At 40.6% G+C, this 16,538-nt stretch overlaps 1 protein-coding gene and 1 long non-coding RNA gene across 3 annotated transcripts in view; both read left to right on the top strand.

Annotated features, from left to right (window-relative positions):
• Positions 1-16,538, top strand: part of LOC142047982 (uncharacterized) — a 159,390-nt gene that overhangs the window by 24,728 nt on the left and 118,124 nt on the right. The window lies entirely within an intron of this gene.
• Positions 1-16,538, top strand: part of ZBTB21 (zinc finger and BTB domain containing 21) — a 41,239-nt gene that overhangs the window by 23,248 nt on the left and 1,453 nt on the right. Inside the window, exon 3 of one of the 2 annotated variants that reach the window (XM_075073944.1) lies at positions 1,029-4,765. The exons of the other annotated variant lie outside the window; for it this stretch is intronic. The gene's annotated coding sequence lies outside the window, so the exon portion shown is untranslated. Of the gene's footprint in view, positions 1-1,028; positions 4,766-16,538 lie in introns of those variants that run through there. 2 annotated transcript variants of the gene reach the window in all.

The following is a 16,538-nucleotide window of genomic DNA, read 5'->3' as shown; positions in this document are numbered from 1 at the left end:
CACAATTTTGTTTCCTCTGGTTTGTACTGTTGTGTGTAGTTCTGAGTACATTAGAATGTATGAATATATTACTTTCAATAGCAGAAGCTTGTAGGAGGAAGGGGTTGCGAAATAAACTCCTGTGTGTGGCAGTAAATGTGGCCATTAGCACAAAGATATGTTTTTAAAAAAATGTAAATATTTACATAGACACCTGTATAAATGAACAAACTATGTATTTAAATTTTGTATTAAATCAACATATCCAGTTCAAAACAGAGGAAAAAGCACCACACTACAATCATTGGATTTTGTAAATACAGTGTATAGAATATTTGTTTCTTTTCTGACACTTTCTATTGTTTCTGATCCTTTGTGTTAGAAGTGTTTATTTGGGTTTGTTTAAAATCATGGTGGTAATGTTAAAAATAGTCACAATTGGAATGATTGGCATCATTAGTAGCAGATATTTGCCAGAAGCTATGGCAAGGGTCCAGAATCAGTTTTTCACCTGCTTTTGACAATGTGCTTCTCTTGTTTAGAAGCTCAGAGTTAAAACCATCTTTCTGTTTTTTTAAATTTAATTGAGTGGAATGGATTAGAATAAACAGAATGTAAATGAATGAAATACTTGACAGTCCATTTTGGTTTCAGGCCAACTTCAGATGGGAAAAGAAAAGAGAAAGTATTGCATTCAGTACTGTGTAATTAGGGCCAAGTCCTGCTTTCACTGGAGTCAATGAGAGTTTTGTTGCTGACTGCAGTGGGAGCAGGATCAAGCCCATAATCCTGTAAGGCTCTGACACTGCATTCCTTCAGCATCCAGAAGTCACAAGAAATGTAGGCTGAGGCCCCAAATACAAAGATATGGACAACAATGATAATATTCAGGACCAATGGCCTTGATTCAGCAAGGTTGAGCATGGGTGCCTAACTTTAAGGTGCTGGGTAGGCCTATTGACTTCAGTGGGTAGTTAGTTAGGCACATATTTCGATACCTTAATCAAAGTCCATATTTGCCATCATTTGTTTTGTTTGTTTTAAAACAGCACTTTATTTTCATTGGGAAGTTCAGCATAAAAGAAGATGGCACAATATGACCCTCAGACTTTGAGCTACCAGCAAACTGCAATAATTAGCTACAAAGTCTTTTGCTACAACATGATGGATTAAAAAAATTTAAAACTACTACTAAACACACTAACACTTACCCAAAGGTGTTTTTGCTTATTCCAAATGAATTATGTTAAAACATAATTACACTAATCTGCAACTATTTTTAGATGAAAACTGCAATTGAAACTACAGTTAGACTAGATCAGTGGTTCTCTAACTTTTGTACTGGTGACCCTTTTCACATAGCAAGCCTCTGTGTGCTACCCCCTGCCCTCTTATAAATTAAAAACACTTTTTTATATATTTAGCACCATTATAAATGCTGGAGGCAAAATAGAGTTTGGGGTGGAGGCTGACAGCTCGTGACCCCCTGAGGGGTCCTGACCCCCAGTTTGAAAATCCCTGCACTAGATGACCCTTGAGGTCCCTGCTAACCCTATGATTCTATGAAACAAGGTTCCTATGTAATCATTTATAGGTGACGCTTCCAGATGTGACTTATTTTTTTAATTCCAGCTAACAAAACTAAACCATTTAATGAAGAAGTAATTTCAGCATAAAATAATAATTACTCAACCTTGTTTATTAAACAAAAGCAAAATAAAATAAAGCCACGTTAAATATATTTAACACAGCTAAATAATTGTTTTGTGTTTACATTAAATGTCTTTTAGAAGAAGTAATCTGTGTGGACAAAATGTGAAAGCGAGGTATTAAAATTGGTGCCTAAGTTTTCACCATTGATTCCCGTACAAAACAGCATGATTTTTCCTTTTTAGTTTGTTGACAGTCTGTACCTAGCCTTCTAAGAATGAGTATACCCTTCTAAGAGGAAAATACGATCACCAGTTCAGCTATCAAATAATCATAATTTTCAACTTAAGCACTTCTTTGATGCATTTTTGGTGTACTAAGATTATAAACAGCACACACAACAACCTGGTGCTACATTTTGAAGAAGTCTTGATTTTTTTTTTCTCCTCCCAAGTGTAATATATATTGTAAAAATCAGGAAAAAAATGGGTATAACTAGTTTCCCTTATAAATTTGTTAGATTATTTTTAAAAGTTTGTTTTAATTTTGAGAATGTTCTGTGCTTTTTTAAATTAGTTCCTGTTTGTTGTCCAATAAAGGAATACAGGCTCTCTAAATAAAGTTTTAAATATGAGATATTTATACAGCAATTCTGGTTTTCTATTAGCTTTTATACAGTATCTTAAAAAGCCCTGAGACAGAAGTGTTTACTTTGAAAGATATGGAATAAATATGCTTCCACTCATGTAATTTTAATATATGTTAGAAAAGTTAAATTATGGAAGAAATTGTTAGTTGCTTGTTTATACAATAAAGGTCTTTTAAAGAATGTCTAGTTTGGCCATAACAAGAATAATAGACAAATTATTGATACAAAAAACCTGTCTTCATCATATTTTGTTTAGTTTTGCAACTGTGTGAATTGGATACTAAAGGCCTTGGCTTTTTGTCTAATTATTTAACAATTGCAGAGAGTTTGTATGATTTCTCTTAAACTTTGAGGTTTTGTGCTCTTTTTCGTATGGCATGACAAAAACATGCAGATGTTTTAATATATACTTTAGAATTTAATTCTATCTTCATTTGTTTTGTCCTCCATCAATAAAATTTGACAGAGGCTCATCCTGTTCCAACTCAAGTCAGTGACAAATCCTGTTTACTTTAATGGGAACAGGATTGGGCCTGTGAAGTAAAGCTAGTTCATGTAGGTACTGATTCAGCTAAGCACATGCTTAAGTCCCACTGCAGTCATTGGGCCTTAAAACATGATTAACGTTAAGCATATGCTTAAGTGCTGTGCTGAATTGGGGCCATAATCAACCACTCAAAGTAAGCAATGGAAATAATTACATGTTGTGGACTTTTATTGGTAGAAACAAAAATTTTATAAGTGAATATTGTTCTGAATAAAGGCTACATATATAGTCAGTGTGTAATTCTGCAGTTTTACCAAAATAGACAAAGGACATGAAATGGTATTGCTACTCTAATTTTGTAACTTTTTTAAAGAAAACAATAGACAGTTAAACTTCAGAGATGGCAGTTGAGTTGTCAGTCTCATTTCAGAACACAGCTATAGCCTTACAACCCTCCAGTGAACCAAAACACACACCTGTAGGGGACCTTCTCCTGCATTCTCTCCTTGAGCAGTGCTCCCATTGACATCCATGAGGGCTTTTTGCCCAAGTAGGAAGTGCAGGTTTCTTCCAGTTCTGTATTGTACTCTTAAGGCCTTGTCTGCACTATGGGGGACGATCAATCTAAGTTACACAACTTCAGTTACGTGAATAACATAGCTGAAGTCAATGTACTTAGATCTACTTATCGTGGAGTTGACACTTCACAAAGCTCTCCCATTGACTCCCCTTGCGCTTCCTGTTCAGGTGGAGTACAGGAGTTGATGGGAGAGCAATCAGCGGTCGATTTAGTGGGTCTTCGCTAGACGCACTAAATCGACTGCTGATGCATCGATCACCACCTGTTGAACCCCCAGTAAGTGTAGACAAGGCCTAAGATTTTGCCCAAAACTTCTGTTGACATCAGTGGAAGGATAGAATATGGCCCTAACTCCTGAGCACTAGCAGTTATGGTGCAAGTATCTGGCATGTGCCTATACTGTCTGTTTACATTTTCTTATCAGAAGTTCTAGATGAAAATCAAAGCAGGATAGATTTTTTTTATGTTGTAATTAGTGAATCAGTGTTAAAAATTTTGTGTTGAACTCAGCCTGATAGTATTAGGGTTTTTGTTTTGTTTTGAAGTCCTATTGATTCTTGTTTGTTTAAAATGACTTGTGACAAAAATTATACTAACTATTGTACATAAAGGAATACTATCGAGATAAACATACTGTAAACATCCTTACCTGTGTTAACAATACTCGGTACTAATAAAGCTAATATAATTTTTAAACCCCAGTTGTTAACATTTAAGATGTTTGGGCATGAAAATCCCAGATAGGGATACCCTCAAACTATGGCAGTGTTTCTGAAATATGGATCTGAGCTTTGTAGATCTGTTACATTTTGCTATTCTGAGACAGTTAAAACAGACAAATCAGTTTCTTTTTCTAGTTCTCATACACTGGCACAAATATTGTGTTTGGGTTTCCACTACTGTAGCAGAGTGTTTAAATTTAAAATACTCTTTAAAATACAATATTTGAAAACTTATGAATCGTTACAAAACCAAAACTTCAGAGTCTAACCTTGACAGTGTCCCTTTTTAAAACAGGAAAAATGGGATCACTCATAGTGTTTGGAAAAAGTCTCCTACGCTTTGTGGAAGTTGGAATAATCCAACATAAACATGCAAACTGTAATATTTTCCAATTTAAAATTACATAAAATCACATGTCATTTTAAAGTGTTATAGAATTAAGACAAATAAAAGCTGTTTTTATAATCCTGAATATCATGTAGCGATTGTATATTGGTTCAGTTACATCAGTGTTGGATTTTAATTAATAGGTTTTTACTTTTTTAGGACTGAGAATTAATAGTTTAGAATAACTCTTCCTTTAATGTAATGTAAATCCATTGCTGCTTTGTATGACTTTTTCTACTGTGTGTTTTCTTTACTTAGATTTTGACTAAGAAATGTTGGAGTCCAATAAACTTACATTTGTTTCTTTTGAGTTATTGTCTCATGTTGGAATCTTTTGGCAAATTTGATATTATTTATAGTGGGGTGGGAATTTTGCTCACAAAAGGGTACATTTCAGTCTATATGCTTTGTATATACAGCATGACCATTTTTAGCTGGTATGATTAGGATTAAAATAACATTTTATGTTTGTTTTTAGTAAGTATTTTATTGAAATATTATAAAGAAAGTGAGGTTACCATAGAAAATATCCTTTTATAGCTACAAAACCTGTGCTGTGAGAGTAGGGTTTTCAAAAATTTCAGCACTAGCTTAACTCTGTTCCCATTGCAGTCAATGGGAGTTGTACCATTGATCTATCTCTGCTTCCATTGAAGGCAATGGTAAAACTTAACCTCAGTGGCAGCAGAGTTATGTTAACTGGGTGCGTCTAAAAATCCCACCTCATGTTATCTAAAACTGGATTGAACTAAATGTTTTAAATTTACTATAGGGAACAATTGAGGGACCTGGTAGTGCTGCCATTGGAGTCAGTAGAGTTCTTATTGCCACCACTTCTGTATTAAAACTTCTAGGAGAGAATGCAGGGGGAGGATTCGCCTCAGATTGAGAAGAATCTGTCATTGTCATGGGGGATGGGGTTTGCCCACCCTCATTCTTTTACAGAATAGGTTGTAGAATCCACCATTGAGCCATGCGGATTCTTAGACTACAGCTATCCCCACAGAGTCCCTCTGCCTCTCGGCGGCTCTGGCCTCCATACTCACTCTGTCTTCAAACACACATACACAGTAGCACGAGTCTGTCAGAGCTGCACTACCAGGGACCCTTTGTTGTTTGCTTCTGGAAAAATCATTCAGCCCCAGTTAAAAGTCTAATATCCTATGACCCACAAGTGCTAGAAAAGAAGGCTTTATACCATTGGTCTCCAAAGTGAGATGCGCAAGAGGATCCTTCGGGGTGCACGGCAGGAGGAACAGCGCCGCTTCAGCAGTTCAGGCAGCTTTTTTTGCTTGGGGTGGCAAAAATGGTAGAGGAGGTGCATGCTCAAAAATTTTTTACTAATAGGGGTGCATGATCAAAAAAATTTGGAGACCACTGAAAAGCACAGAACGCTGGGGATCTCCCCTCTCTAAAGAAATACAGCACTTGTTTCTAATCCTGCTAGGTTACAAGACACCAGACCTGAAATCACAAAATGATATATAGAAAAGCTATTTCAGATCATTTAGAGGTTTCTGCTATTTATTTTTTCTTTAAAAATGCTATACTTACAGTACTAAGGTAGCTTAATTTACAAGAAGAGGGATATCTAAAATAATACTAATACCATAAAAAATAAGTTACAAGTTTAATGGACTGGAGTCTTTCTGCTCCTCAAAAAGAGCAGGAGTACTTGTGGCACCTTAGAGACTAACAAATTTTATATGCTGAAATAAATTTGTTAGTCTCTAAGGTGCCAGAAGAGCTCCTGTTCTTTTTTGCGGATACAGACTAACACGGCTGCTACTCTGAAACCTTTCTACTTCCTAACATTTAAAAAGCAAAGAACAAAGCCTTAATACTGCAATTTTTGAAAAGTAAACAAGAAGTGACCCCTTTTCTTAATGCAGGTGCAAAACAATTTGGTGTTTGGTGTGCATGCACGGCTGAACAGACCCAACAATTTATTTTTTTTTTATTTATTTTAAATAGTGGTTAGTGTGAACCTAACCACAGAGCAAGGTACCAGTTAGTCGGGATTAAAAATCCTCAAAGGTGCAAATAAAGGTCCCTGTAATACTATCTCTCTCTCTCCATCCCCAGCTGAAGAGGGAAATGTTTTATTTTACTGTTTTGAGTGTGTAGTTATTGTGGAAAAGCTAGGTTCATGCATGAATGAACCTGAAGTTTGGAGTATCCTTTTTCTATCTTGCCAAATTGAGATTACTGTTTGCTGCTAAGCAATTCAGAGGAAGATCCTTTCCTTTGCACTGCAGCACAAGAAGTGAGAATGACTCTATCTGAAGTGCGTGTGGTTATGAATAAATTAAAGGCCTGACTGCAAGAGGCAAAGGAAAAGTAACATTACACCCCAGTACCCTGTAGTGAGACATTGGCTTAGTGGATAGAGCTACTGGCACTTGGACACTTGGTTCTAATCCTGGCTTTGTCACTGGCTTCCTCAGTGCCTTTGGGCAAGTGATTTCACTTCTTTGTGCCTTACTTTTCTTAGCTGTAAAATGGAGATGATACTGACCTCTTTGGTAAAGTGCTGTATAAGAACTAGGTGATATTAGTTTGCAGGCCCTTGTTTCTACATTCGTTACACAAACAGTCCCATTGAAGTCCTTCTCCATTATTATCACTGAGGACTCAGAGGTCTTCACAAAAAGAAGAAAAAGTCACAGTCCCTGCCTTGAAGAGTAGATAGCCTAGGTTCAACGTAAGGGTCAAGAAACATATCAATGGGGGAGGAAAGGCACAAGATCACTTAGTAAGGAATGTGCACATCTTCATGGTTCATTTTTTGGTTTTTACTTTTCTTGCCCCTCACTTCTCACAGCCTTGCTCCACAGATGGATCCAGTAAATTCCACTTATTGCCCCATCCGCAGGACATTACTGACTACCATTTTGGCAGATATTAAAGGCCAATGCTACCTTTTGGGGATAATATTGTTTATGATGGTATGTATGTACTAAAATACTCTGTGGCAAAGCAAACTTTCAAAATATTAGCTACTAGAAAAAAGTGCATCATATTTTCCCTTCTTAATTAGGTAGGTTGAAAAAATACGCCATAGAGTACCTTAGATGGGTGGATTCATGATATAATAAACCCCACAATCATAATCATTATGTTGTGCTGATATTCAAAGGAGTCATATGTAGCGAGTACTCAGAGTTGGTCCCTTTAGTCTTTTCGTTGCTTCCCTCATGCACAATTATCTTTGAGTTTTTTAAGGTTATCTTTATTTTGTGAGTTTCAAATGGTGCAACCATCTCTGGCTATCATGGCTGTGAACGAGCTAGATCACCATCTCCATGGTAAAATCTGGGGGAGGAGACTGAAGGGAAGGAAATCTCCACAAGGACTCACTATTGAAATTTCTCCAACATTGCCCCATTAGAGGGGCAAGGCTTCCTCCTTCCAAAACAGGTTTTGAAACCCACCCAGAAACCCTGCAGATTCCCAAGGATCAACACGAGCTTTGATCTCCATCATTCTGGCAACATGACTTTAATGGTGCTGCACTAGGAGGGGGCCTTCTCCTAGCCACAGATGCTCCAGATCCCCTAATAAAGGTCCTCAACCCATTCAGTTCTCAAGCCTTCCTTCATGTAAATCTATGGCCCCCCAGAGCATCCTGTATGGGGTACAGGGGGATGGTGGAATGGAGAGAGCTTACCCTACCTTCAAGATGGGAGAGGAGAGATCTGCATGTGGAGGTTCCTCTGTCTGCAAATGTAGGGGCTTGTAATTAAGCTTGTGCAGTTTGCCGTTGTTGAGTACTAGCTTGGTTCTTCACTCAACCTGACAGCCAGAATGGCACAAGCAGGAAACTATTTATTTTCTGATTTTATTCAGACCCTTTGTTTCAGGAGAAATTTGAATGGGACAAATAGAAAGAAGCAAGTGCAATTAAGGAAGAAAAGAAAAGCGTACAGACAACTAGAAGTCAAGTAAAGTGTTATCCTTAACAGAGGCATAATAAATTCCAAAAATAATTTCATAGGCCTGCAAGAGGGTACTTCCCTGAAAGATATTAGTAAACTTAACTACAGAGAGAAAAAAGCAACTTTATCCCATAAACCACAATAGGTGACAGGGTGGCCTATTGGTAATAGCTGCCGTCCATGGGAACCAGTACCCAGAGCTGTGATGTCGCATCCACTACACCAGCTGGGTGGACAAATATATTTTTTAAGATGTTTTGACTTCTAAACAAGTTCCATATTCAAATAAAATATCAACTACTCAGGAACTGTAGGCATGGAAATTTGCTTTATGTGGTTTCACAAAATGGGAGGAAATTTCCACAGGAATTTGATGAAGATCATATATCTGTACCCTTACTTTCTTCTGCTCTAGTTTTTACTTCATTCACAGGCCACCTTACCAATGTGTTTTAATCTTGTTCTGGAAGGATAACATTGCAGACTGAGCACATAGTTTTCTCTGTGTTATTTCAGTCCTTGGCCTCCTTGCTTAGACTGCCAAGAAGTGTGCCAATTATAGTAATTTTTGAGATGCACACACGTGCCCAATAGAAAATGGACCAACACCAATTCATTCTACACATCATAAACGATTGAACAGCCATGAAATCATCAGATCTTTCAATCTTATTGACCTGGTCATAATTTGAACTGGTGACCTAGGGGTTAAAAAATGTGTTCCATTACTTATTTCCTAAGACATTCAATTCTCCTTGTATTGGAGAATGTTTAATTTTGGAGGGGGAAGAGAAGAGAGAGAGAGTCAGGAGGGAAATATCTGCAAATAAGTAACCAGAGACTTACTGCCTTGATACTGATACCTCAGCAACAGTAGTTATGTAAAAGAGAAAGAAGACGACTCCAGTTTTTGCAAGGCTGTTACTTGACTAAAGCCCAGAAATCCAGTTCCTGGGAATAAAACAGGAAATTTTGAGATAGAAGGGCTGGAAAACACAGGCCAAAGGGACTGTGGGATAGTGTTAGCAGATTCTCCGGACATGTGTCTGGCAACCCGGGCTTGAGCTGTGTCTGTACTGCAAATTGCCTGTGCTTGGACTCACATCACAGCAAGTCTTGGGCTCAGGTCCTGAGGGTTTTCTGGCCTGACTCAGAAAGATTTGTGTGTGGATAGTAGGGGGCTTGGGCTTAACCCTGAGTCTGAGCCCCAGTTTACTATGCAGTTTAGACATACACACAAGGGCCTTCTGCACTGGGGTGAGTCTCCAGTTTTGTCAACACGGCAAGTGAAGGTATGATTGTTGCACGGGTAGGCATAAGTGAGCTAGCTTTAATTTAGCTAGCATGGATAACAATATCAGTGAAGATGCAACACATAGGCTTTAGTACAGGTGAGCTACCAGAATACACAGGGTCCCTGGCGTGCTTGTACTCTGGTGGTTAGCATGTACTAAAGTCCATGCTGCTGTGTATTCACTGCTATTATTACTCATGCTGCTTAGATTAAATCTATCCCAGGTAGGCCTACCAGGGCGTCACATATCTTCGCTTGCAGTGTAGACGTACCCTTTGTGGCTGAGTTCGTTGCTTTTATTTGTTTGTTACAGTTTGTTTAATCTTTTAGGATATAGATTGCCAAATATCTTCCAATAAGGCTTCTTTGTTAACTAGCCTGAACATTAATCATAGAATCATAGAATATCAAGGTTGGAAGGGACCTCAGGAGGTCATCTAGTCCAACTCCCTGCTCAAAGCAGGACCAATTCCCAACTAAATCATCCTAGCCAGGGCTTTGTCAAGCCTGATCTTAAAAACCTCTAAGGAAGGAGATTCCACTGCCTCCCTAGGTAACCCATTCCAGTGCTTTACCACTCTCTGAGTGAAAAAGTTTTTCCTAATATCCAACCTAAACCTCCCCCACTGCAACTTGAGACCATTACTCCTTGTTCTGTCATCAGGTACCACTGAGAACAGTCTAGATCCATCCTCTTTGGAACCCCCTTTCAGGTAGTTGAAAGCAGCTATCAAATCCCCTATTCTTCTTCTTCTGAGACTAACAATCGCGTTCCTCAGCCTCTCTCATAAGTCATGTCTCCAGGACCCCTAATCATTTTTGTTGCCTTCACTGATCTCCCAATTTTTCAATCTTTCTTGTAAGGTGGGGCGCCAAACTGGACTATCAGTACTCATATGAGGCTCACCAACATCAAATGAGAGGAATGATCACATCCCCGACGATTGTTGCAATGCCCTACTAATACAGTCCCAACATGCCGTTAGATTTGGCAACATGGGCAACTGTTGATTCGTAATCCATTCTTGTCACCTGAATAAGCCCTAAGTCTTTTCTGCAGAACTGCTTCTAGCCATTCGGTCCCTCGTCTGTACAGTGAATGGGATTCTTCCGACCTAAGTGCAGGACTTGCACTTGTCCTTGTTGAACTTCAGGTTTCTTTTGCCCAGTCCTCTAATTTGTCTAGGTCCCTACTGATTCCTATTCTACTCAGTATTAAACTCCCTCAAGTTTAGTGTCATCAGCAAACTTGCTGAGAGTGCAGTCCACGCCATCCTCCAGATCATTAATGAAGATATTGAATAAAACCGGCCCCAGGACAGACCCTTGGGGCACTCCACTTGAAACCGACTGCCAATTAGACATGGAGCCATTGATCACTACCCGTTGAGACCAACGCTCTAGCCAGCTTTGTATCCACCTTATAGTCCAATCATCCAGCCCATACTTCTTTAACTTGCTGGCAAGAATACTGTGGGAGACAGTAATAGCCCAGCATGCAGCATAGAGCCTTCATAGGCTTATGTTTTTCTCTCTTACGTATCTTTCTGTCTCTCTGTCTCATGTTAGTAAAAGAGGACCTTACAGTATAGAGGTGACAAACTGGTAAGAATTTTGTATTGTGTTTTTATCCCTGCATAATCATTATGTAAACAATTTGTAAATTAATTTATTGTGAAAGCTACACGTAAAATAAAATAAAACAACATCATTAAATAATTGTGGACGTGATCCTGCTCCCTTTGAAGTCATGGGAGTTTTGCCATTAACTGCAGTGCTAGTAGACTCAAGCCAGCTGGGGAATGGATTAGAATAGAATAAAATGCTAATCACATACCGTCCATGCCCCCATAATGCTCTATTTCAAATACTCTTCAATAGTAACTTTTAAGAATTTGTGCTTCCTATGTAATGATTGCTTCCTATAGGAGTCCCACTGAATCAATAAATAGAGTCCAGGAGGGACCAAACTTTTGATGGAAAAAAGATGATGATACACTTCCGAGCTCTGCCCATGTGAGTTTTCAAAATGAGGCATTGCTACAGTAGATTATGCAGATATTCATAATATGATTATGCAGCTCTCTAAGTTCCACTGGCCTCCTTGATCTGGGCTCAGTGGGGCTTGAGTATGACCATAAGCTCTGCTACGTTCCACTGAGCTTGGATCCTTCTTGATTTGGGGGAAAAGATAAGTGGTGGTATCTCCCAACCACCACCTACTTGTTGTCACTCACAGCATATTGTTCCGATCTGTGATCCTCTTCTTTCTGACATGAGGAATAAAACTATGGACGAAGCTTAAATTACCATCATTTGGATGTCTGAGTTAACACCTCACTGAGGGTATGTCTACACTACGGGATTATTCCGATTCTACATAAACCGGTTTTGTAAAACGGATTGTATAAAGTCGAGTGCACGCAGCCACACTAAGCACATTAATTCGGTGGTGTGCGTCCATGTACCGAGGCTAGTGTCGATTTCTGGAGCGTTGCACTGTGGGTAGCTATCCCGTAGCTATCCCATAGTTCCTGCAGTCTCCCCCGCCCATTGGAATTCTGGGTTGAGATCCCAATGCAGAAACAGTGTCGCGGGTGATTCTGGGTAAATGTCATCACTCAATCCTTCCGCCGTGAAAGCAATGGCAGAAAATCATTTCATGCTCTTTTTCCCTGGATTGCCCTGGCAGACGCCATAGCATGGCAACCATGGAGCCCATTTTGCCTTGTCACTGTCACTGAATGTGTACTGGATGCTGCTGACAGAGGCGGTATTGCAGTGCTACACAGCAGCATTCATTTGCCTTTGCAGAGTAGCAGAGACGATTACCATTCCTACTGCACCGTCTGCCATTGTAAATTGGCGATGAGATGACGGTTATCAGTCATTTTATACCGTCTGCTGCTGTCATGGGTGCTCCTGGCTGGCCTCGCTGAGGTCGGCTGGGGGCGCATGGACAAAAATGGGAATGACTGCCCGGGCCATTCCCTTTATGTTTTGTCTAAAAATAGAGTCAGTCCTGCCTAGAATATGGGGCAAGTGTACTAGAGAACCAGAGAGCACAGCCGCTCCGTGTCAGAGCCCCAGAGATCCCGCAGAAATGATGAGCTGCATGCCATTCTAGGGGTGCCCCTGCAACAACCCCACCCGTTACAACCCCACCCGTTGCTTCCCTCCTCCCCCAACCCTCATGGGCTACCGTGGCAGTGTCCCCCCATTTGTGTGATGAAGTAATAAAGAATGCAGGAATAAGAAACACTGACTTTTTAGTGAGATAAAATGAGGGGGAGGCAGCCTTCAGCTGCTATGATAGTCTAAGCAATACAGAATCTTTTCTTTAGACATGAAAGGGGGGGGGCTGATGGAGCTCAGCCTCCAGTTGCTATGATGAGGATGGTTACTAGCCGTTCTGTACCATGTGCCGGGAATGACCGGGAGTCATTCCCATTTTTACCCAGGCGTCCCCAGCCGACCTCACCGACGCCAGCCAGGAGCACTCACGGGCTGATGATGAAGATGGATGTCAGTCATATTGCACCATCTGCCACTGGGAAGGGGATGCTGGTGTTCAGCGCTGCAGCACCTCGTCTACCAGCAGCATGCAGTAGACATAGGGTGACACTGAAAAAAGGCGAGAAATGATTTTTTTCCCTTTTCTTATGGGGGGGAAGGGTGTAAATTGACGACCGACATATACCCTGAAACACCCGGGAAAATGTTTTTGACCCTTCAGGCATTAGGAGCTCAGCCAAGAATGGAAATACTTTTTGGGGACTGTGGGATAGCTGGAGTCCTCAGTACTCCCTCCCTCCCTCCATGAGTGTCCATTTGATTCTTTGGGATTCCTTTACACTTGTCACACAGCACTGTGCTGTGGACTCTGTATCACAGCCTGGAGATTTTTTCAAGTGCTTTGGCATTTCGTCTTCTGTAACTTAGCTCTGATAGAACAGATTTGTCTCCCCATACAGCGATCAGATCCAGTATCTCCCGTATGGTCCATGCTGGAGCTCTTTTTGGATTTGGGATTGCATCGCCACTCGTGCTGATCAGAGCTCCACGGTGGGCAAACAAAATATGAAATTCAAAAGTTCGTGGGGCTTTTCCTGCCTACCTGGCCAGTGCATCCGAGTTCAGATTGCTTTCCAGATCTGTCACAATGGTGCTATGTGGGATACTGCCCAGAGGCCAATACCGTCAATTTGCGGCCACACTAACCCTAATCCGACATGGCAATACTGATTTCAGCGCTACTCCCCTCATTGGGGAGGAGTACAGAAATCAGTTTAAAGAGCCCTTTATATCGATATAAAGTGCTTCGTTGTGTGATGGGTGCAGGGTTAAATCAGTTTAACGGTGCTAAATTCGGTTTGAATGCGTAGTGTAGACCAGGCCTGAGATGAATGGGGTAGTTTGCATCTCTTAGAGCTATTGTTTCAGGCTCTCTGCAGAGTTATCTCTACATCACTTAGGCTATGTCTACGCTAGCACTTCTGTAGGTATAACTTATGTCTCTCAGGGGTGTGAAAAAAACACCGCTCTGAGCAACAGGTTACTCTGACAGAAGCACCAGTGTGCATAGCACTATGTTGGCGGGAGATGCTTTCCTGCTGACATAGCTACCGCTGCTTGTTGGAGGTAGTTTAATTATGTCAATGAGAGAGCTGTCTCCCATTGGCACAGAGCGGCTACACAAGCAATCTTACATGGCCTTACATTCAGTTTATTTTTCTGATATTTTCTTCACAACCAAATCAGCTAGAGGCTTACTAAGAAAAAACAAGCTGAGAATTTGGAAAACAATATAGCAACTTAAGAGAGGTACCAGTACATGATGCTGCCAAATATTGGCTGAATCTGAGCCTTGAAGTCCAGGCCCAAATTACACAATATTATGGACACTTAATTACTTTAACCACATCCTCGTTGCTGTCCTCTGATAAGAGATCCTGCCTTTTCATGGAAGGCTATTTCAAATTCACATAGAAACATTGCTTCAGAAAAAAGGACAAATGTTTAAAGGTTTGCTGAGTCATAATTCTTCTTCCCCCTCCCCCGATTGAGAGGTAAAAATGTAAAACAACAAACAGCTACTATTACTTGGAAATGACACTGGGGACCAGTGTTTTGTAAGAGATTAAAAAAGGGTGGTACTTAGTGTGCAGAATTGCTGTCCTGTTGATTGGGAGCTGCTAGCTGCTGCTCTGGAATGACAGGAAGTACTTCAGAGAATCTGAGAATTCAGCAATTCATAACTGACGGATTTCCAGCTCACAGAATAAATGGCATCTTAATTTGATCTTTTTCTAGGGAGTGAGACTCTGGCAGTGGCAGCATCAGGCCTATGCCATCTACATGGTTGTGTAGGGCCTGATTCTTCCAGGAAACCTGTCCTTTACACACATACACCGCCACCAGCCCCTGGTGTCAGATGGAGCTATTCTCTGTCCATGTTCCTGTCTGACAAACAGCCAATAGATCATGGTAGACATTACATTTCCAAACTGCCCTCTCTTTTTGGGAAGGTGGCCAACTTCTACCATCTTGCAGTGGGGGGCACCAGTTGCTGCAAAGCCTCATAGACAGCACAAACATATGAGATTGCCATAGTCTCAGGAAGGTTTTGGGCAGATTGTAGCTGTGTGGTAGGTCAGATCTGGATGGCCCCTGCAAGTGTTACTTCTCATACCTGCTCTCTAGAGTACAAATACATAATTTGCACTTAATTCAGTCTGAGCAACGAAATTAAACGAGTCGCTTTCACTTTTGCTTCTAGTTAGTTTCTAGGAAGCTCCCCTTGCAACCTCTGATTCCCTAGCAGAATGGTCCAGTGTTTGAATTGCTACCACTGCAGAGGAATGTCTAAAGCCAAACAGAAAAAAAGCAAAACACAAAATCCTTACATCTGAAATTAAAACATTTCTAATAACAACAGATTTTATAAAACTTTGAGAATAATAATATATATTCAAATGTGTCAGCCGGTCATATTTCTGGGGGCTGTTATTACTGTACTATTAAGCAAGCCAGGCACTTGCTGTCTGCGTGTCAAAGTTTTAAACCACCACAACATCCGGATATCAACAAAATTGCTTGTGTACAGAGCTGTTGTTCTCTTATCTCTTTTGTATGGGTGCGAAACATGGACATTATATAGGTGTCACATCAAGCAGCTTGAAGCATTCCACATGCGCTGCCTCCGGAACATCATAAAGATCCGCTGGCAAGACAAAGTGCCCAATCTCGAGGTCCTCAAGAGAGCCCAGATGACAAGCATCGAAATGATGATCATGAAGTCACAGCCATGTTGGACCGGTCATGTCAGCCACATGGATGCCAACAGAATCCCCTGCCAGCTTCTGTATGATGAGCTCTCCCAGGGCATCCAGCATATAGGTCGTCCACGGAAATGTTACAAGGACACCATCAAAGCCAGTCTGCAGTACAGCAGTATCAAACCTAGGGACCTTGAGGACACCGCCAGCGACAGAACACAGTGGCGTGCAACAGTTAGAAATACCTGCATCGCCTTTGAGGAAGACCGCTGCCGGCGTCTACAAGAGGCACGTGAACGACGTCACAGAGCATCAGCAGCGCACAATCCACTGACCGCGAACTTCCCATGCACCATCTGCAGCAAAATGTGCACCTCTAGAATTGGCTTGTACAGTCATCAGAGGGCACACCATGAGACCAACAATAGATGATCTGCACAGATTTGTCATCATCGGATCGATGTACTACCAAGACTAGTATAGACTACCAAGATTTATATACAGTATTGTATTACATCTAACTCTTATCACCTCATTCATTATGAGATTTTAGCCTCATAACACTCCTGTGAT

This window comes from Chelonoidis abingdonii, chromosome 1 (genome assembly GCF_003597395.2).
Source record: "Chelonoidis abingdonii isolate Lonesome George chromosome 1, CheloAbing_2.0, whole genome shotgun sequence".
Taxonomy (NCBI): Eukaryota; Metazoa; Chordata; order Testudines; family Testudinidae; genus Chelonoidis; species Chelonoidis abingdonii.
The sequence above is the reverse complement of the archived record's forward strand: the minus strand, read 5'-3'. Positions and strand labels throughout refer to the sequence as shown.